Genomic DNA, 23981 nt, shown 5'->3' on the forward strand with positions numbered 1-23981 from the left:
AGAAATCTGCCTAAAACTCCTGGGTTCCATCATGCCCAGATGCCATCTGCCATGAGCTTGGGCACTCCTCAACACTGCCACCCTACCACTGTGCTATCTGGGCTGGAGACAAAGCTTTCATCTGCACTATGGACAGAAAAGGAACTTTTCTTCTTCAGAAGCTCATCAAGGGAAATACATGTTATCATGGTAAAGGCAGAGGCTACCTGCAATGAATGGAGGAGCTCTGGCTGTCAGCATTAAACATTCCTAAAATAGATACTGAATGCATATTATTTCTTGGGGATCATAGTCCTTCTTTTTGTCCTTTTTGGTTCAGTGGTTTCTTACTCAATTTCTTGTCTGTTTGCAAGCTAATGTCGCTTATATTTCAGAGGAAAAGTGCTGAATGGCAGATCGCAGGTCAGTCTCTCTGCTAATGTCAACTGACATCTGTATATTAAGCTAAACCAAGTGATCTTTGACCCTAATAGAAGCAAAAGTCAGCCATAGGTATACAATACATACACATACACAGAGCAGCAGAATGAAAACCAAACCCAGGCCACTCCACTCCAAAGATTAAAAGTAACTAAGCAGAACAAAGGTCTATCCCTAAATGCTAATAATCAGTGTAGGATTTTTTTTATGGCTGATAACATACCATGCCCCACTGTTAAGATGAGGACGTTTTATAGCCAACCAAAACCTAACAACCTGTTTTTATGTAGCACATCTCATAAAATAAATGAGAGCGTGCTCTACTAAGAGGGTCAATATCGTTATCTCCGTTTCTCAGACAGGAAAGCTGAGCAGCAGAGAGTGGAGGTGAGGTGCCTTAGAAGGGTGTTGGAGTGCAGAAGATGACTTCCCCAGTCCAGAAGGCAGAAACAAGTACAGAAAGGCCAGCCTTGCTTTACCCGGGCGGTTACGCACACAGCCCTGTTTACAGTAGTAACGCTTCCTAACCACTGCAAACACGAACTCAGGCCCATGGACTGCGCCCAGAGCTGCCAGGACCGTGTCTGCGCCGGGGGACAGGCAGATGAACATGTTCCTGCACCGTCAGCTGGAGTGTGAAATTACAGCACTTCAGCTGCTTCGCAGAGCGGCCGCGCGTGCGCCCGGGCACCGCTCACCCTTCAATGAAGTCGTGTAAACCACACCGTGCTGGGGTGGGCTCAGGAAGGGATGGGGTAGGAAGGGAGCCAGGAGCAGGGATTTGCTGAATCTATCGTTGTTCAGCTATCCCAGCCTCTGCATCCCTATCGTGTTTCTGAAACTCCAGCGTCCGCATAGGAGCTAAGGCAGCCCTGGCACTGCATTTGCAGATGTATGGGGTCAGTTCTTCTACAGAGCAGCCCGAAGGAAAGAACCAGTCTCCTGACCCCACGGGACTGCTCATCAACCCAAGGTCTTGCTCCCAGCTGCTCCGGGAAGGAAGCAAACTACACAGCAACATTTATGGCTTGATTTAACATGAAACTTACAGAGCCATTAAATCCAGTGCAATAAACACTAGGGATTATGAAGGGTGAGATAACCACACACACACACTGTGAATAGCAGGCTCCTTTTCTTGGTCCTAGTCTGATCCTTTGCCTGTGAGGAATGGAATGTCCACCTGGAAGAAGGCTTGGCTGCATGTGCCACTGGCCTGGCCTGCTGACCCTGCTTTCCTACACACTGCTGGGGAATGGATAGTGAACCACAGAGTTCTCCACTGGGGAGAGAGGACAGGATCACTTTCCCTTTCCTTCTGCACGTGCAGGAAGAACGAAACCTCTCGGGATAACTCATTAACCCGAGCTACCTTCCGTTCTTATCTCACAGTTGCACTAACAGCCTTTCGGGAAGGCTTTAAGAACCCTGCAAAGATCCTCCACATGACTTTACAGGCTCAGTGGAGACCTGCCAATGCCCATTCCTTTACTCGACCAAGCAGCCTCAGCAAAGGAAGCTGTAGCATAAGGCTCACCTCTTCAGCAAGGCTGCTCCATTTGCCTCCGTTTTACCCTGTGTGAATCACAGACTGTCATTTCCACATTTAAATCCCAGCAACATCCTCTGCAGCCAGCTACCCTGTTGGTCGCCTGCCTTTCAGCTCGACGTGGGAAAAATCTAGGAGCAGTTAGTCTCCTGATAATGATGTATATAGCAGACTGTGCATCTATATGTTGTCATGGAGATGCCATGGGATACATCCCAGGCTTTTGCTGGCTGGGTTTCTTCTGCATCACACATTTGTACAGAAATTAGGTTTTGATGAAAATATAGTATCCAAAGTTTTCCAGAGCTGAAGTGGAACATAGATCTGTGTCAGAGCAGATCAGGTCACCTTATTATGATAACTTGCATGAGCCTTAATTTTTTATTTTCCACTTAAATTGCTCCTGATTTTCTATCCGCATAACATCACCAAGTTCCGAGGATTAAGCTAGCTGAAAAGAACTGAGGGGGAAAAGAAGCAGGCCATATGTTTTAAACGCAACAATTTAAAAATGTAAGATGAGGGAATATAACAGACTTCTGCAGATACTGAAATACTGACATATTCGATGGGACTGAAATAACCGGTTGGGGAATTGCCCCTAACAGTTAACCTGGGACATCCGAAACCTCCGTCATTTTCTATGATATTTAACTGATGTTTTTAATGTACTGCTTATGTCCATCTTGTTATTTTTTCTATTAATATTCTCACAAATTTAATAAGATATTTTTAGTTAAACAGGGATATATGTATATATTTTTAATCATTTCAAAGGAGAAGGAATGAATCTGTTTCTAAATTGCACCTTGTCCATGAATGACAAGTCACATGGCCAATGGAAATCGTATTCCAAATAATGCTGTAAATGCCTGCAGTCAAACAGGCTGAGGGCCTATCAGCTAATAATGAGAAGCAAAACTCGAGGAGCCATCACAACCTGCAGACCGCTTCCAATCTCAGCTTTTTACAAAGGATCCCGTCTCAGTCTTCCTTCATAACATCCTCATGGCACAGCCTTTTCCAGCCATCCACACAGTTAAACCCTCACCTATCCCAGCTCATGTCTACTTGCGTTTTTAATTGCACTTGGAAGTGACAGCCAGCTGTTGGCCTGCTTCTGAAGTTATTCAGATTTGAGATTACTCTAGAGAACCTGCTGCATTTTCATACCACTGCTAGTGCAGATCCACTGGCTGAGAAAAGCTCCCTTGTGTCTGTTGACATGAATAATCCCCAACATTTTTAATATAGGCTGCCCTTGCCAGTTGGCTGACACTTGTGCTATGCCATGAATAAAAGCTATCTGATGACAGTTGAGAAATGGATGTGAAGCACTTGCTGTTGTATTTCCTCTGCTCTATGGGAACTAGTCCCTATTGTTTGTCATGGGCAGGAATGTAAAGATGTTAAAGGCAACTTGAATGCAGCCAGTGATGATGTGGTAGTGCAAGGCAGTACAGCGAAGTGACACCCAAAACCTCTTCTAACAGCCCGCTTCTTATTTGTGCTCCTCGAATGGCTTTGCTGCCTGTACAGAGTTGAAGTCATTATGAGTTTAAATAAGATGCATTTTTATGTATTTACCTAGCTAAAGCATCCAAAATGTGCCTTCACATCAATGTAGAAAAGATTCCTGTTATTACTCAGCTTGAGAAAGTTTTCTGTGTGTCATATAAGCAACAGTATTAATAATGAATGGTTACTCACCAGCGATGGCTGCTCTTCAAAAGACCCTAGTGTGTTTGTATCTGTGGGGTGTGCACTGTAGGAGAACCAGAAATTCCTGGTGTGAAGAACAAGCACTTCAGGAAAACCACACGGGACAACAGCTCAGGTGACTGTGTAAGTGCATGTGAGGTATTAGTGCTAGCAAGGAAGAAAAAGGTAGGGATTTAAGGTAGCCTTGGCAGAACAAGGGGAAAAACATTTGGCTAATAGAAAATGGGAGACAGGTTGAGGTGTCAGAGAGGTGTGAAGAAAAGAGCAAGATTGAACCACCCAAGAACAAGATAAAATGAGCAGAAAGGAGGGATGACTGGGAAAATACAGGCAGGAGGAAGAGGGAAAGAACAAGATTAAAGGTAAAGTAACATTACAGAGGGCCTTGAAGGGTGGAGATACAGAGATTTAATTGGAAACTGAGGGCAAATCCCACATGATATCAGTGGGATTTGAGAGAGATGGGCTGCTGTGTCACAGCTGTGATTTTTAGCAGGAGACTTCTAGCAAAATGGGGAGAGAAAGGAGGGGAAGAAGGACAGACTGCTGCAGCATAGACATCTACTGCAGGGGTAAGAGTCTTTTGAAGACAGACAGTAAAGGGAAGGTAGATTTAAAGATTTAATACATTTTAATACTTTAGGAGACAAAGCTTCCAGATAACCCATTACAGCCCTTTTATTACCAGAAACACCCAAAACACAGTGAAGTATAAAGGATCAGCACATGTATACTCAGCAGGCAAATAGCCTTTAAAATATATCTAGTGACCTGCAAAAAAAAAAGATCAGCAAGAAAAGGGCTGTTATCCTCAAGTGGAGCATTCACTTGATTGCAGACCAAGCTGATAACATGCCCCGGGTTTTGCACTTACTGATAAGTAACAATAAGCAGATTTACAGGCTAATCAAAGTTTTCTCTCCTGCTGAAGTTCTTTCAGGGTTCTCTCTGAAAACCTTCCCCAGCTGAGAGCCATTCTGCCCTCTCCCCTGTTGTCAGACCAGAGCTGGAGCTGACAAAATGCACATGCCATAGTGAGTCACCAGTAACAACCCGGCACCTTCAATATAAGGTTTCAAGCACCTGATATTAGTGTGACACAGGCGAACTCTGCTGCCTCTGCCTGCAGAGCACTGAGCTGTGATGGGGCACCTCGGACCTTCACAGTGGTGGTGCTGCCTGGGCTGCATACAAGAAGAGGTGAGACAGCGATGCTTCATAGCTGGGAGGGTAAGGCCTGTGCTCCCTGTCAAGTGGCTGAGACAAGGATCTGCATGAAACCAGCTGAAGCAGCATGAGGAAAATCAGAAGAATTATTTTCCCCCAAGAAGAGGGGAAGAGTGGTGTGTGTATATAGACTGTGCTGGCGGTTACAAGGTGAGACAGGGTGACACAGTGATGGCATCCTTTCCCAGGGATGTGTTGAGCAGAAGATGCTTTGGAAAGCTCCGTTAGCCAGATCAGCTTTTGGGATGTGTGACTAACAGCAATGGGCCATAATAATGATTTTTTAAATGTCACTTCAAGCACAGTTTTCTCTTGATTATTGCTAGAGCACATTCCTGGCACAAAGTGCCTCTGCACAGGATATCTGGGTAGTATCTGAAGCTAGCACTCGGCTCTAGGCGAAGATGTTAAAAACAGTTTATCTTTTTGCTCTTGCAAGGGAGAATCTCCCAATTAGGCATCTGCTGCCTTCCACACCAGCAACAGTTTGTCCTCATATTTGCTGATAGAACTGGGGCTGGCAATTAAATAGCAGCCCTTCCTCCCAGCCTCACAGCTCTATCCCTGCCCACTGTGCTGTAGCACCCACCAGAGATCTCCTTCTTCACCTGGAAATGGGCAAGCTGCCACATTCCTTTGGCTCCCCTGAGCCATTGCCACCACCCTAAGCGGGGTGGGCTGATGCTCATGTTGCAGAGGATGGAGCTGCAGCTCCTTGAGGGTGTGATGCTCATTCCCACATCATGTGAAGCAATCACAGTCAGGACAGAGGGCTGCCTCTGCACCCATTGAGCCTGCTTCCATGTAGCTTGAGCCTTCCTGGGACAGATCTGCTGCTTGGAAGTAGACTGAGAAAACAACTGATAGGCCACACTGATTTCAGCCTTCCTGCAGACAGGAAGAGAGGGTCTCATAATACTATGTCTGTACAAGTAACTGCACCCTGGCATGGATACCCACCCTACCTCACAGTGCAGCGTTCAGCTGTGGTGGTGTGGAGCTCAGCACTCACTTTACACTCCCATCAAACCTGGCTGCTCCAGGTCCTGAGCATCCCAAACCCACATCCCTGAAATACACCGCAGGCCCCGGGGCAGAGTCCCCTGTATCCTTCTCCCATGTGCTCCATGCACAGCACTGGCACTATGAGATGCCAACCACAGCTGCTCTGTGGTTGTATGTAGTTAGCTTTCCCCTTCCGTTCCCAGTCTGTGCCCTCGCCCTTGCTGCATTCATCAGGCATCCTCCACGTCCCTGCAGAAGACAGCTCTTCAGTAGGCTGCTGGTGGGTAATGTGCCTGACTCATAATGGTTTTCTTTCTTTAAAGAAAGATGGATATCTCTGAAGTTGGTAATTTTTATGTCTCTCAAACTCATAATCCTGTGATCGCTGTGATATTCAGCATCTGAGTTACTACAGCACAGCGGCAGGATGCAGCGGTGTGCTTGGAGGCTGAGTGCCAAGCTGGGAGCAGATAAACATGCTGCACATGTTTTATAAGCCACAGGGACCTGAAGCTCTCAGATACAACACTTCGCCTTCTTTTGGCACATCAAACGCTTTAGCGAGTCTTCAGCAGGAGCTGAAGACCCAGGCACAGGAAGGCAGACCTCGGGCTTAGCTTCACCAGTGCTTTCCCTCCGACAGCTTTGCAGAAAGCTAAATATCCATGCACTCTAATTAGCATGCGTTTCTTTAAGGGGGCTTGTTCTCTTCGTGCTAACCCGGGCTGAATTGCCCAGCGCAACAGCATTTTGCTTACAGCGCGATTGGATGAATTCACCGGCGGTGCAGCCGCTTAGTGCGAGGGTCCCTGCATCACCCGAGCGATGAAGCGGGGCGTTCTCAGCCCGTTTCAGCGCGCCCTGTTCTCCCTTGCTGTGCTCTCCAGCTCGGGCAGACATTTGAAGCAGGAGGTGGTCTGGGTCGATGGAGATGATGTTTGTCATGGGGAAGAGGACGCGTTGCTGCTGCCAGGCAACCGGCTCCGCAGCGCCCGTGCCAATGGCTGCGAGCACCTCTGCAGAGGCAGGTCTAGAGAAGGAGCGGCCAACCCGGGGCTGTTTGCTGCTGGGGGGCCCCCGTCACCCCATAGAGAGCAAGGGGTGGCCCCCGGGGCTCCTGTGGAGGAAAAGTGTGGAGGTGGGGCTGTGCCCCCTCCCCTGCCCTCCTGCAGCGCGGACTCCAGTGAGAGGCTGCCCTGTGCATGGTGGTGCTGCAGGGTCTGCAGAGCCCCCCCGCCCTCCCTCAGCACACATCCCCAGGCACATGGGGGCATTGCACCCCTTCTGCAGCAAGCTCACTGGCTGTTCCCACTCACCCCTATCCGTCACAGCAGGGCTGGCATGACCCAGGCGCTCCTTTGCTCATCCAGTTTTCACCCTGTATTTGTACCCCAAAGAAATAGCCCTTCTCGCCATCATCCTCTGTGCTGCATCTTCAGCCACTCCTGGCAGGGGTAAAAGGAGAGGAGAGAAGAGGGTTGTTGGTACTGCTGTGGGGAGGAGGTGCAATTGCTCTTTAGGCTGATGGGCTCCGGAGGGAAGTCCCATACTCTACTCTTACTCTGGGTCATTAACTTCTTTCCCCAAGCCCTTCTGCAATCTGCCACACAGAGCTTGTCATCTGAGGATACAAGATTTTACTCATCACAGATATGCATATACAAATACTCATTCAGTAGCATTAGGCAAAATTACCTTGGGGCATGTAAAACAGTGGTGCCATCCGCTGCAAGCATGCCCCTTGCTTATTCATTTTGATAAAAGACTTTGATTTCTTCCAGCCTCTCACTCCAGGAATATTCCTGCAAAGACAACATGGAGGCCTCGGTACGAAGTGTTTCAAGAAGCTGTCATGCAGCAATAGTTAGGCCTCTATGATCTTCTGTTTCCTTGAGGATTTTATTCAGATTTTCACTTAGTTTTTATTTTACAGATCAGGAGCACATCTTGCTCCATCCCACTTTGTTCTCTGTGAACGGGGTTTGGCCATAGGTTCAGTGTGAGAGTCATAACTTACTCAGAGACACGCAGATGACATGTACTCTCACCACTTCGCACAGCTCAAACCCCAGGAATACCAATGTGAGGTGAGAGCAGGTGAAGAGAATAGCGAGACTTGATAATTTATTGCAGCTCCCCCTGTGGTAGTCAAGAGATAAATCTCTGTGGAGGAAATGTCATTTGCAGCTGGGGGAGAGGAATCATGTCCCTTCTGGATCCCACCCCAGCGCAGGGGCTAGATGCTGGGTGCAGTGAGCAGTGGGAGCAAAGTGCAGTTCAGAAGCAGCGTTTGTTCCTGAAGCTCCCTCCTGTTTTCCCTGAAATCCATCGCTTCTGCTTGTAGCGAGGCAGGTGGCACAGCTTCCCAGTGCAGATGGCTGTAGGAGATGGAGCACTGCCTCCTCCAGTGCCTGTGGGTGCAGGACACCAAGCCTCTGCTGGCCCAGGCAGCCTGGACCGGGAAGCGGGCTCTGATACAGTCCTTCGCAGCAGTGCCTGATGATTCACTCCAGCTTAGCTGTGCATTCCCTTGGGAACACAGAAGGGAGGCAGGGAGCAGATCAGCACCCCAAAGACCCAGTTTCCCCACACCAAAGCTTACCCTTTTAGGGAGCCTCTGCGTTACTTAAGGGAAGCATGGAAAACCTTCCAGAATAAACACCATTAGGGATTATTGTTAGGAGGCGTGAAGCAAGGATTTAGACTCTTGCCTCAGACTCCCATCGGTCCTAATAAGGGGTGAGGGATGAGTCTGAGGGGCAAGCAATGGGGATGCTACCACTAGGCCACTGGGCCAGCCTGGGAATCTTAGGAGAGTGAAAAATACCTGACTTTGACAGCCAGCATGCTGGGTTTTGTATGTGTGATTTGCTGCGATCATGCTATAAATCAAGATGAGACTGCTAAAATTATGTATGACCTCATTTGATAGATTATCTAATAAGGAATTTGCTAATGCATTTTTTTCACTGAAAAAGCCTGCTAAGGATGAGTACATTGCTGCAGCACATTTAAACCTAATTGTCAGAGGAGAGAAGCAAGCGGATTTCAGAGGTGAGTTAGAAGAGCGTCCTTATGAGGATGATGTCTTCACTAAATCAGTGGTGCAATGCAGCAAGCAGGGTGGAAAGGAGTCTCCTCTGGATAAAGGTACAGGAAGCTGCTAGACAGGGCTGCAGTGTGTGAGAATACTGCATGGGCTCACCGAGCAGGAGAGCCTTCATAAGTGTAAAGAGTTGTATCCTAACGGACATGCTTGATTTTATTGTTTGATCCGGTGTTGTCTTTTTATTGTTATGACATTTCAGTTCTGTTTCACTGCCTGGCAAGCAGATCTAAACTCCCTGCTACATAGAAAGAAACTACCAGCCGAGACCTCTAGCTCTAACTTGCTATTCTGGTTATCATGCTTGTCAGAATGAAAAGAGTAATTGTTTTGCTGCTATATGTTACCATCAAATATTTTTGTTCTTCCAGTCCTGTGACTCATTTAAAAAGACTGCACATCACTTCCACGTACACAAACAGAACTGTAAAGCAGCTCAAGTCAATGAAAAAAAAAAGCTTGTTTTGCAGGTCTGTTAACCACATATTCTGTTCCAGTCCCAAATTTATGATTAATATGAATGCCATTCTCCTTACTGATGATTTTATAAAGCTCATTCTGGGGTCTGCATGCCCATAGACACTCCCTGGATGTATGATGCTGTTCAAAGCCTCCGAGATAAACATTAAAGCTCACAACTCTGTGTGTGTGTGGGGAGGGGGAGGTGTTAGAGAAGTGATGATTTTGAACTCCATTTTAGGTTTCAGCAAAAAGAGGTGGAAACATGAAAGAGCTTACAAAAGGCCACACAGAAAATCATTATCTGAGCCATGGTTCCCACCTTGTCTCCCGACTGCCCAGAGGAAAACTGGCAAACATCCCTCTTCTCCCCTCTGCACCTTGAGCACATCCTGCCTCAGTTGCAACCCTGCCCGAAAGGTGCAGTTTGTTCTTCCTCAGGGGAAATACGGCTTTGTGGCAGAAATGGGGAAATTGGACTTTGATTTACAGAAAGCAGAAAGGACGTGATCATTGGCATAAGAAGTAGGTAATTTTATTGAGCGCTACTAAGTCAATACAGGAGGTGAAACCTCCGCATTGACTTAAGCCCATAATTAATGATTTGGGATTGTACCAGGTCTACTGGTGCCACGAAAGAAAGAGGAAAGATACCTGTAAAGCATTGTAAATCTCAGGGACCAAGGAGGATATTTTGGTAGAGTAGTAAATCCAAGTCACGCAGGGGGACTGCCCATGACATTTACACAGGAGGCCCACTGAAATATTATGATGCCCATATTGATAATGTAGCCCCTGCTGAGTAGCTGGGACTGTTCCTGAGAGGACTGGAGTCTGCCTTTCTGCGTGAACACACACAACACAGCTGTGTGTATACATCTGACTGGAATGATTTATCCACGAAAGAGCAAAACGTGAAGTAACAGCAGTGTCATCTGCCTCATTAAGTGGCCCAGCTCTAAACCCCAGAAGCCACTTGAGGGGTAGCAGCGTAGCTCAGCACCGTGCCACATCACCATCTGTGGTTTTCCCCACCGACATGAATTGATACAAACTGAGGGAGTGGATTTTACATTGAAGACATCCCTAAAACAAGCTGGACTCAGGGCACCTCCTCACTCACCCTAGACTGTCGAATAACCCCCTGAAGTTAATTTCTGGTCACAGCTGACATGGCTTAGACAGAAGTTTCATCATCAAGCTTTCATTAGTCATTCCTTGAGCCATCTCATTTCATGAGCTCTTACCCCCACCAAGATAAAATCTGGCTATCAGCAGCACTTCTCAGAGAACTACCAGTGGTGGTGTGATGCAACCTATAGCAGCCAGGCAGAATTTACTCCCCTGCATTTTATCTCCTCACTGTCATAAGCAAGGCAGAGTAAAAACAGCTGCTCTGAGCCCACATTATTGCAGTGAGATTCTAAGGGAGATGATGCTGAACCTTACTCAAAACCAAGGAAGAATCAAGAGAAGAAACGAAGGTCCTAAGCTTTGAAGTTGGATACTTTTTGTCCTCAATACACACCTATTCAAAAGACGTACTTCTCATCCCACTGGGCAGTAAACCTTGCTGTGTAGCTGCGTGTCCTGTGCTTGGCCATATGGTTAGTAATGCACTGTATCGTAAAAATAGTACCGGTAGGATTATTCTTAAAGCATCACTTATGAGCCAAAAATATCCTCTCGAAGAAGCAGAATGTGAAAGTATGTATTGAGGTTGCTGTCTATCTGGTACAACAGGAGAATTCTCCTGCTGTGCAGAAAGGTGGATGGCTTTGAAAACACAAGTAAACATTCCTAGAAGGACAGAACTGAAATGCGAGACAGGAACTACAGCCAGCATCTGCTGAGCAGCGGTTAAAGGTTGCTCAGAGAAATCCAGGGACATGGGAGGAGGGCAAGGCTGGAGCTGAGGCCATACCTGAGGACCGTGCTGCACTCCATCAGATGGATGGGATGGAAATCCCACCTCACCACGCATTCTCCTTGATCATGTGGGAGATCTTCAGCTGAGTCACTGCAGACGAGCAATGTAGACATTTGCAAGGCTGTAAGCAGCAAAGTTTTACAGACATCCTATTATGTGCAACTTACATAATCTGGGTACTTAGCTGCTCAGATAATATAGTGATAGAGCTTTATGGAATTAAAAAAGAAAAAGCTTCTCACAGATAATAATACAGCAAGAATGGAATTATAGAGCTCAAAATAAAATCTGTAAAATAGGTCTCATTTCTTTCTGTCTTTATTGAGTATTTGCAAGAGAGACCTACTGCAACAAAGATGATGCCTCAACCCCTATATCCACGACATCATTTACATTGAACTTTGACTGCTCAAAGCATTATTTTGCTTTGGAAACAGCAGCTTCTGGTGACTTAGAGACACAAAAAGGCAAAGGTCAGGGTTCAAACAGTAGTCTTGAGAGGACTGTTTTGTTCTGTTGAACTGCAGAATTTGTACTAACTTGATGGTGGATTCTTACTCTAGGCTGTATGCAACACTAGCATTTTGCAAAAGACAGGCAACTCTCATCTCCGTGTAGTGTAAAGACAAACACAGAAGTCTTGCACAAGTGGCTGCAGCAAGGGACTGCAGCTAATGTAGAAGAGTAATGATGCAAGTGTGTTATACCTAGAAATATTTCTTTGATCACAGGTTTGGGGGTTTATCTATGTTACCTAAGGAGTTGGATCCTCCACTGGCTGAAGTCGTAGCTCTATCAAAGCACATGGAATTATGCTGATTTGTATAAGATCATCACATATTTGAGAAACATATTTTGGCCTAGATGGCTGATAGACCTTCAGCAGGGCTCTCTAGAGTAAGGGAGTAGAAGGAAATAAGCCCTTTTAGGAAATAATATATATGTGAGTCAGAAGTATGTCTCACCTAGTGAGAAAAGTACCTTTTTACCTATGTAGAAGCCACATTATCTCTAATAAAATAACTACTTGTCATAGAAACAGAAACATAATGGACAAGTATAAGAACAATACAGTGGGGTGCTTACTCCAGAAGTGTTTCCTCTTCACTGCTTCTGGTACCTTCGTGGGCTTGCTTTTCTGAAGTAGCACCTCTCTGGTGGTTCAGCTTCTGTGCAAGTTATCCAAGGACTCTTTCAAGTACCAGTACACCTGTAGGGATGCGGTTTATCTGAAAGGCAGACTGTGCAAGCGAGCATGCAATAAACTTTTGCAGTTCCACATTTTTTTCCACTCCAAAGATTGCCCTTCCATTGCCTGACCCTTTGGTGCAAAATGGATCAACAGCCCAGAAGCTGGTATGTAAACTTCACATGCCAAGCAGAGGGAATGTTAAGGACATACGTAGCTGAACAGTTTCCATGGTGGGAGAAGACTAGATTCTTATGAGGGTGGAAAACTTGGTTTACCAACAGTCAGGCCATTTACTCTGGAATAATTCAGTCACTACTGGCATTAGACCAATTACTACTTTACATGGTGCAACTGCCCTTTGGGAAGCGTAAGCTTCCAGCTCCCACGACCAAGCACAGGACTGAAAAGGGCAAGGAATGATAACAACGGAATTCAAGCTACTACCAGAAAGCAGTCCTAACTTCCAACCAAGCACCTGCCATTAAAAACTGGCTCACAACAAAATCCACATTTCCTTTGTGGAGTCTCATATCTAAGTCTAGCCAGGGATGAGTGGTAAAATGCCAAACCATTTTGCTTACTGACAATAGAAGTCAGTTCTCTGCAGCAATAGTAAAGAAAAAAAAAAGGAAGCTACCCATGATGCTGCTTTTCCATCATTTTGAAGCTGTTGTTCAGGATATTGTATTTCTTTTTGTCTTTATTTATTTCCAAATGTTATTGCTTGGCAGGCAGGCAAAGCTCTTGGGCTGTGTTATGTACAAATCCCTCCAGCATGTAGGCTTTCACAGTGATATTAATACACAAGAATACTGGAACACATCTAAGATAAATATCCCACTGTCCTCTTTGCTGGGTCCTACACATCAAGTACTGCGCTAGCATAAAGAAATGTTAGGTATTCCACAACTGGATGGAGAACAGACGAGGGAGAGCTCACAGAGAAATGCCTGGAGCTTGCTCGCTGTATGCAAAAGGAATGGAAGATAAATCAAAGCTGCTCTTTGATCCTGACAGTCCGAGCCACATCCTATTTGTTTCTGCACCACAGCCCCTTTGCCTCCTCCCTCGCACGGGCATAAAGCATCACCTCGCCTTCCTGGGCTGCAAAGCAGCTGGGTCAATATGGTGTTAATTAGGCCAGGATGAACATGTGCAGATCAAAGAGGAGTGGAGCCATTGCTCCATCCTGAGGAGCAGCCAGCTCTGCCGCTCTGTGCTTCCCATGACCCAGGTGCCTCGACTTCAACACTCATCATGTTCCTCCTCTGATGCTCCCAGAGGACTTAAAGGTGTTCCCTCAGATGCTATAATTTAGCCTTTCCAGGCATCAGTCCTGTTCTCCCATGCGAGGACAACAGGGTATTTAAAGCTGAAACAGCCAAAGAATATATTCAAGAATCTATGATAAAAGCTACAATTTTATGCACCATGGAGCATCCATCAAGGAAATGCACAGAGCTAGTTCCACAAAATAATTACATGTGCAGAGTCCATTGTAAACACAGCTTTAATGTGCATCAGCACAGCTGGGGACAGTGTTTGAAAGTATAATTATGTAATGCATTTTATGTAGTCCATGAGCCATTCAAGTGATACCATCGGTTCAGCAGAATCGCAAGCAGCACTTCTGTCTATTGGCCTGAGCAAAGAAGCATTTTTCGAGAGCATTATTTTTCCTTTCCTGCCACGAAATAGATTTGTCTCTGATGCCTACGGGGGATTTGTGTCTCTGTCATTGGCCACTTTCGCTCCTACTTTCACCAATGAAGGAGAAAGAAACGGGGAGTTATTTTTGGCTTTGCAGCAGACTCCAGCATCTAAATCAGTTAGTTCTGAAACCACTTGGGGTGGTGCTGGTTCTGTTTTAATGGCTTTAGAGAGGAGGAATTTGTGATGTCTGACTGTTAGTGAAAGGAAACAAAGCGGCTGTTGTTGGGTAGAAGGGCAGAGCAAGGTTAAGACGCTGTGTAATGAAGCAGGGGCCAGCCTTTAGGCTTACAGCTACACTTAATGCTGACACCCTCCTGTCCCCCACATTTATTTTATCCTTGTAATGCTTATAGTATATGAGCTGCAGAAAACAGAGGAAGCTTTGCTTCCCTTCTCCTCTAATCTGCCGACTTGAGGTGATGCAAACAGTAACATTTCTGAGGCAGTGCTCAGCAGTGCTGCTAAGTGATAGCAGCAGCATGGGCAGATACTTACCCGAGACAAAAACAGAGGTTTATAGATACTACTTAATGGTCATTTTGAAGCTCCAAAAGGTTTCACTACTTTGCAGACAGTAGTTTAAATTACATTTGACCTATCAAAATCTGTCCTGGAGACTCAGCAGATGGCTTTTTCATTTAAAGAGACCATTAAAAGAAATCTGTACCTATTTTCACACTACAAGATCCACAGGTGGGAGTAGCGAGATAGCTTCTTCAGCTAGGCAGGAGCTGCTTGGCACAGAAATAGGACTTGATGCTAGGTTCTAAATATGGCATCTGGTCTCTGAAAAGAGATTTCCTTTTCTCCGTTAGATGCTGGGTCATGCATAGCATGTTGAAAAGGAGACCAAAATCCAGGTGTCTGCATTCCTGCCTGCATGCTCTCCTCATTGAGAAATAGAGAGATAGCTCCTTGCTTTCTCTCTTCCTCCCTATGAATATTGTATTTCTTTTTGCTCAGTAGAACAGCATCGATCAGAAAACGGAAGATATCACAGCCAGAAGAATCCATCACCAGCTGCAGCATGGCAGAGCCTAGTGAAGTGGGAGCTCTGCTTTTGGATCTCATCCGGATGCTCAGCAATGCTCAACAGAATAGTGGTTTGCCAAAGACAGGCACAGGCATCATCTATCCACATTTCCAAAAGGAAGCAAGTACAGCACCATTTGAAAAATCTCAGAATTGCCATTTATGTGATTCCTGAGCTCCTAAGCTATTTAGATGCTTCCTTCCCATAGAAATCTCAGTAAATTACATTCTGTAGATGAAGCTTTTGGTATTTTCTGTGGTAGAGCCTGCATAGATTATCTAGATATAGGCTTATATAGTGCATGCCTCCTCAGATTTACAGGGAAAGCTAAGGCAGCTATCGGTACATTGCCTCCACTGCACAGCCTGCTGTCATACATGTATGCTGGTGGCCACATTTTGTGTCACATTACACAATGAAGATAGGGTTTTGCATTAACACTTTATGCAAATATATATATATATATATACACACATATATAGTTGCATAGATACTGAGCAGAATGTTATTAGGAAAGACTGTGCTTGGGGAGGTCTAAGCATTTAAATGGTTTCTGTAATTAAACTTGGGGGAACGCAAACTTGCATCTTTTTAAACCACTCGACATGTGATATTTAAAGCTGCACACAGTGGAATTCTTTGAGAGAAATTTTATCAACTCAAACGCTTACTGCCTTGCAGCACAAGGTGGATGCTGTGGTCAGTCAAAATGAAACCAATGCCTCCTACCATGCAGATAAATGGAAGCTATAAATAAACCGTCCTTTCAATTTACCTCGCTAAGCAGAACTGGTCAGTGGCTCGCTAAGAAAAACTTCAGTGTCTGTTATCAGCGTTGGATGTGGGAGTTTTGTGGGGAGTTTTTTCTGCAAGAAGCAACATTTTATGTTCTCGTGGGAATTTGCAATTGTCAACTTGAATGTGCTCGGTACTGTTGAACAAGATGCATTTAACACAGTGCCTGCACACAGTGAGCTGGGTTTTCAAAACCACACTGCTCAGCATGAGGGTTTATGTCTGTGGCTTGTTGGCGCAGGAGATAATACCTTTGGAAGTCCGGTTCAAGGATGTGTGGTACCAGCAGGTAAAGACCAAATTCTTCTTTATATGTCTTATTTAATCCCACTGGAATGATATCAGTATAAAATGAGTTGAAGAATTTACTGTTTTGGACCCTAAAATGCTGTATTTACTACCTTTCAAAGGACACATGTTAAGTAGAGTACTGTCAGCAGATGAGACACAGGGAAGAGGCAGGAATGGACAGGCAGCATGACTTCCTCAGGATCACATAACAGACTCATAGAGGAATTCACAGCAGAGCCCCTGACTTGTGTTCCACACATTGCTAACCACTTCTCAGGCCCCAACTGCTTGCAGAAATACCACAACAGTGCACTACCACAGGAGCAGCAGAGATCGTGTTCACTGAACATTTGTTAACACAGAAGTTATATGGAAGGTATGTTTTATCCAAGTGCATTTGGCACAAATATATGGCTCAAATGCTAACACAAGAATTAAGAAAAACACTTTCAAGCAGAACCTATTCTATATGGCTAGAGGGAACCTTCAAAACACAAAATGAAATCATTTGTCAGTACCTTCTGGGTGAAGCCCGACAGTGAAAGCAGAGGTATAAATCTGCAGGCAGCATGTCATGTCCTAGAAAGAGGAACAAGGCCACTTCTACATTTGCCAGAGAACAGAGGATCCCAGCCCTGACATTAGCATGGAAAAGTGATATTTGAGTACTCATTAAGAGGTTAGTGCTAAGAGTACTTATTAGCTAGCAAAATTACCTAGGTGAAACTAAGGCTCTGATTCCTTGAAGCCAATCAATCATTCTTAAAATATGGTACATATGTGAAACCGTTACCTCTTCCAAAATGGACAACTGCCTTGGCACAGCAGAGTAAGTAATACTGCAGGGTAAACAGTGGGATTTGGTCACAGGTTTGAAGGAGCGTCATAAGGAGAACCATCAACCCCATGCCCTTAAATTCCTTCAGTGCCCTTCCTTTAATCCCTCATACTAATGTTATTTATACAGGGTCTATTAGAAGTGGTTTCTCATTTCAGGTGCCTCAGTTAACTCACCCAACTGCTAGAGGTCTGCACACCAAGCTCCAACTGAAATAATGCAAGCAATGGGCAATATGTACCTAATCCCATCTCCTTCCCTAGGATCACAGGATGCCCACTCTCCCAAACACCACTGCTCAGGACCCATGGCTATTCAATCTGTATTTCCTTAAAAAGGTGGGAGTTGGGGAAGCATTGGCTATTTGGGGAACTTGCATGCAAAATATGTTTTTTAAGTAAGAAGATACCAGCGGATGGATTTCATGAAGGAGAAACATTGAGCAAAATGCCATAGCCAGTCCAAATAGTTACAGCGAATGAGAAGCGTGAAACTGAAACCCAACTTGTAATCACATCTTGGCAGCATGCAGTTGCAGGTAATAATTGTTTTCACTGTCCCAATTCCCATGTACTTCCCTGCCCGTGGAACGGAAAGCTGAGAACATGGTCATCTTGACTGGCAGACAGAGCAGGTGGAGGGCAGCTTTGAGCTACTTGGACACTACAAAAGAGACTCAGCCTTTGGGACTGTAGGTGCTGGTCTGCCTCTTCTGTGATGACCCTCCAAACACCTGATCATCAGGATAATTCCTGTTACTCACTGTGCACAACAACAGGAGAAGTGGTGGTATGTCCCCTTCCCACCAACAAGGATGACAAGGACAAGCCAGCCTTGTCTAAGAGCACTGTGACTGTTTCTTTTCCTCTCAGAAAAGGTAGGTAGATGTGGGGAAAGGTCCACACAAGTTCCTACCCTCCATCAAATCCTGAACTTTCTAGAATTCATGGCTGTTGGCTTAGACCTAGACCCAGCTTTGAGTATCTAGTCATCTGGCACCTGCAGGTGAGAAATTGGTCTGTTATGATCAGAGAGTTTAAAACAAGAATGGTCCATTACAATCAGTCTTTGTAACCTCTGATGTATCACCACCCTTTTAATTTCAACTCAGTAAGAACCAAATAACTAGCCATTTAACTAGGTACCTGGCTTCTGCAAAGTTATTCAAGTCTTGTCTTAAAGAAGAGGATATGAACAATTGCTCCTTAGAGGTTTTTCTTAGCAATATAGCACCCTTTCAAAGCGTAAGCCAAATTCCTAATGTGAGCTTGCTTAGCCCCAGGTTCCAGATGGCTGAGATGTACTTCACCAGTATCCGTACATTCTCTTGAGCCATTCAGTCCTTTCTTGGTGACCACTAGTGTCTCACCATGAGGGTACTTTATATTAAGCAAATCAACTCTTAACCTTCTTCCTGATAAAGCTAAATAGCCACTCCACTAAAGCTCTTCATTAAAGATCCCAGGCCTCAAATCTCTTTGTGGCTTTCTGCATAATCTTTAATCAATATCTAGGCAAAAAAAAAAAATAAAATGTATCTGTCATTGCATTTAAAAATTAAAAATAATAAAACAATATATTTGAGACAGTGAAGGGAGACAGGAGGAGTGTTGTGCCCTAAACAGCAACTCTACAACATTACAAAAGACAGCGTTCAGATTTCATCTGGTTTACTTTGTTTCCTTCAGTTCAAATCTTACCTTTAGATCTCCTAGACATAAAGGAATAAAAAATTAGGGAAATCACTGTTATTTTTATGGCTGAAGAAACAACGTTCAGACTCCCTGCAGGGATGGGGGGGTTCTGCTTACCCACCGACGGTGTTCAGAGGAAGGTTGTGAGTAAAGAAGTGTGAAGAGTCCATCCAGGACAGCTTGGAGCTGCTGGGAGGCATTCCTGCAGGGCTGGCCGTGCTCTGCATCCCGATGCCAAATGCAAACGGGGACCACTTCCACTCAGCCCTTCTGCAGGTCATCTGCTTTGACCTGCGGCAGAGCACTGATATTTGGGCTCCAGGCCGTAGCTATTCAAGGACTGAGTTCATATTTGCTAAGCTGTTAAATTACTGTGTAGGACTTAGTTTAATACCAATGACACAGCAGGAAACATCCTGAAGTCTCTACTTCGCCATTCTCTGCTAGTACCAAGGAAACTATATACTTACTTCTTACATGTACTACTTATATACTTACTTCACCTTATGATGTCTTTAAAAATGATCAGATCACAGTTTCAAGAAGGAGCCATCCCAGGAATGGCACATATTTAAAAGAAAGGCAATTTCCAATTGCTACAGTCTGTAAAAGCCAGAGATCAGATTCAATTACACTGCACTTTGCAATTTACAATCTGTTGGTGCCTATGCCAGCACAGGCTCCTTAAATGCTCTTTTACTGCAGACCTTCGAAATGTGCTTCCCTACTGAAAAAGAACAGGTTCTTTAGCCCACAGCCTCACCATAACTTAAGCCATCAAAACCCAGGCCAGACCCCAGCCTCCACTCAGAAACTCAGGCAAGGATGACATGTGGCTGGGTTTCAGCCCAATAAAGGGATGTTATAGGCTACTGAGCGATGTTAGCGTCAGCCCAAGTTTAAAGCATGAATTCACCGGAATACACAAATATAGTGTTCAGATTCTGTCAAGCAAACTGAGCTATTACTTACATGCTTCTAAGTCCAGAACTTGAATATCCTCCTTCAATTGTCCTCTTTTTGAGAATCAGGACCTCCTGGATTCACAGCTCACTGACTACTGCTGTGGCACATCAAGCCTCCAGGGGTAACAACAGGAATGTGGTGGAGATGCTCGCCCTAATGTTTCCTAATGCAGGTTGTTAATGGGAATACTCACAACCAAGGCAGGTTTCAAAATCCAGAAGAGCACAAAGGCAGTGTGTTTCCCAGGCAGGTAGCCTTTACAAACCTTTTCTCATGAGTACAATGCAAATTATCCCTTAAATATGCTACTATAAAAATCAAGCAGCAGTGCTAAAGCCTGTAGAATTCTGTCAGTTCACACCAGATCAAAACTTGATGCTCTCTAGGAAATCACAGCGGGATATGAAAAACTGGAGACACCAACGCAGATTTCCAAAGAATCCATGGCTGGGGAAAATCCAAAGGGACTTGTGGCCTGTTACAACAAAGCAGGTTCGAAACACACCATTAATGGTGATAGCAAAAATAGTTGCTAAAATGGAAAATGGTTATGTTGCTAAACTTGTCCCAGAACTGAGTTCAACCCACTCACAGATTTACTCCTTCCCCCTTCTCTACATGTCTACTTGTTATGGACCTTGTCAAACACCAGAAAACAGGAAAGTAAAGCAGAGGAGGAGAACACCAACAGAAATAACAGCACGCTATAACACATTATTAGTAGTTAAAGATGAGACTAATTTTCCAACAAGAAAATTGCCAGAAACAAGGCAGATCAAAGTTATTTAAAATTTGTTTAGAAGACTTGATACCAACAAGGGCCGTTTCCATTAAATCTTGCCTATAAACAATGGCATAGTATGGAATTAGCACATTCCTGAACAGGCCATTGACCTTACACTGTAGTTATTTAACCTATGGTGTAATGATGCAGCGCACCATGAAAAAACACAGTTCAAAGTGGGCAGCTGCCATTGCAGATTTAGCTTTCACCCTGGGATGCTTTTGTTTTGTGTGTTCAGTTTACATTGCTCTTAAACAGTGTGACCCCTTTGCTCCCCTTCCTGCATTTCCTTTTCTAAGCTTGCTTTACCACTAACTTTTATTGCTTGTTTTCTTTTTGGGTGTGGTGGAAGCCAAAGATACCCATCTGCTATTGTTCCCACTAACAGTGAACTACATTACCAATGACATGGGCTGAAGGGGTTTATGGTGATTAGGGTAAACGAGAGTAGTTTCAGAGGAAAGCATGGAGAGCCAAGCTCGGGTTGCATGGATTACTCCCAAGTCACAGGAGGAACCAGGTCATATAGCAGGTGGCAACCCAAAACCTAGATTTGAACAGGTGTCAGTTGACCCTCTGCCATGAAGAACAGTCGGAAAAAGCTCCGGGGCAGCAGGGATGGGAACGGATCCTGAAGGAGCTGCAAGCGCCAGAGCCCTGGAGCGCTCGGAAGTGCGGGGACTGCAAAAGCACACAGGTCTGCTCGCTCTTATCTTGCCAGCCCTCACGGGAGGACAGCCGGAGCAGCACTTGGGCAGCATCCAAGAAGAGGTTTTGTCCTAAACAGCAGGGCTAAGGAGGTTCCAAGGAAGAGGTGAAGCTGACTTCAGCAGCCTTAAGGAAAATCCCAAGGCAGTTTTTGAGGTGAAATGAGGGGAAAGCTAGGAGACGGGCAAACTTGGAAATGCAGCAGCTGCAATAGCCATCAAAATGGAAGTCTCATACAGCTTAAACGTGGAGACAGACATAACTTCTGAGCTACGAGTATCATTGGGAAAAGGAGCCAGGCAATGCAGTACGAAGAGAGCTTCAGAGCTGCGTGGTTTCAGCTAAACAAACTAAATGTTAAGGGGAGACACTGACGTGAAGTTGGCTTTTATAAGGCAGAACTTTCCCTTCCTCCTCCCAGCAAGGCAGCAAGCCAAGCTGAAAACCGATGATCAAAGGTCAGTCACCACTCCTGAATCTCACTAGTTATCAGGATCTCCACTGGAAACAAATGCTTTCACACTGCAGTTGAGCACGTTTATAAGGGCTGCTGAAAGCTACATTTCAATTAATGCAGAGGCAGTATACTTTGGGTTTGGGGCAACATTGGTATGTGAGATAATCGAGTGGCAATGAGTCAATACTCTATTACTAGCACCCGCTGGGAGCAGGGATGCAGTTATGCTCTCCCCTCCTGGGAGGAGACCAGGATGGTGAAGCATCCACTTCTGCTACTTGCCCCGTGCTAGGGTAAGCTGGGAGCTTTGGTTGCCAGGACTATCAGCTCAGCACCACTATTAGAGCCCTACATCTACTGTAATGATGTGTTTCAAAATGTGCTTCAGAAAAAAAACCAGCTTCTGCACGCAAACAGGCTGCTCATGTGAATTCTGAAAGCCAGCTTTTGTCTGCACTGCTCAAGTGTCCCTGCTGCTGGCCTGAGGCCTGCCTACCTACATTACCCAGAAGGCTATAGCATCTCCTCCTCGCTTTGGCTGGAAAGAACTATTTATATCACCCCACAAGGGGTAATGCAGCTGGGGTCACAGAGATAATTCTTTGTACTTAGGGAAGGAAACATGCAGTAATTCACAATGCCTGCACAAAAGACCCTTTGGTTTCTCTCAGTTTGGGTCTTGGCTAACAACTGCATTCCACTTTTTGACCTTCAGCTGTTGGGAAGTGGCTTCTGGAATAGACAATTAGGAAGAAACTGAAACAATATTTGACTATTGACATGGGGTTGTGTACTTCTGAGCAGCGTCCTTGGCTCACTAAAGGCAGAGAGCTCCCCCCCCGCACCTACCTGGCATTTTCTACCTCTCCGAATTGATCCTGGCATGAGCAAGGACTTTCTTTACTGCTTATAAAAGTTAGTCAAGGAACAATCTAGACAAAATACTTAGAGATCTGTCTGAAAAACATCATACTGGGTAACAGAAAGGCAGGGAGTCGGGGTTTTTTTTGCCCATGAGACTGCGCCTGCCAACACCATCCTGCTATGCCACATGCGTACACCACAGCGTTTCAGAGAACAACGAGAACTCAACACGGAAAATGGCAAAGCCATCTAATACGGGTGGGCTAAAATGAAGCCGAAGAGGAAATAAAAGATGATATACCCGCAAACACTCATTAAGTTGTGGGCGTTAATGAGAAACGAAACTTTTCTTCAAGCTAAACGGTGGTTGGGACCGAACATTACCCAAACTTAATATGCAGCAAACGGAAAAACAAAGCTGTATTTTCTTAATGAATGAAATTCGCAAGGGAGGCACTTGGCGCAAAGCCGCAGCAGAAACTAAGACCCATTTCAATCCATAGCATAGGACTTAAAGCCATAGAGTACTCTTTTCACCAGGGCTCTTTTCATCCTTTGACAGGCAGAGATAGGAATGGAAGAGAGGAAACCAACACAAGAGCTTCAGAAGAAGAGAAGTAAAACCCTAACTCTGAAGTTGGAAAACAGCAGCTCAGCATGCCTCGTGGGTTTTCTTCCCCCTTCTAAATTACTGCAGCATTTATTCCTCCACAGTGCCTTCAAATTCCTTGTGTGTTCATCACTTCAGAAAGGAATTTGAGTGGAGTGGGAATGCATAACCAAGTATATGACTTGGATTACCTATGGCTTTCTCCAAAAATGCAGATTTATCTCTGCATCAGCTGAGTTTGGAGGTAAGCCAACCAAGTAGGCAACACACAAGAAAAGCAGTAGTCATAGAAGCAGCACTAAGCATACTAAGCAGTAGCATAGTCCCATTCTTCTTAGCAATTACCTCTTCAATTAAAGTTGAGGGCATTGTTTTTCAGGTCTTTGTTGAAACACATCCAAACACAAACCTTCTTCTTGTGCAGCAAATAATCCCTATGTGTACACAGTGTCTAAAACCCTGCAGTGATGGAGATCTCTGCACAGGACACCTCCACACTTGTATAGAGCTTCCTGACTTCACGGTGGCTCTGGAAGGATGTGGAGCTCGCTGCACACAGAGAATCCACACCATCAAACCCCAGCAATAAAACTTCACATGTTACCAATAAAACCCAAC

This window comes from Pezoporus occidentalis, unplaced genomic scaffold, assembly GCF_034315485.1.
Source record: "Pezoporus occidentalis ecotype Australia unplaced genomic scaffold, CSIRO_AGI_Poc_V1 ctg50, whole genome shotgun sequence".
Classification (NCBI taxonomy): domain Eukaryota; kingdom Metazoa; phylum Chordata; class Aves; order Psittaciformes; family Psittacidae; genus Pezoporus; species Pezoporus occidentalis.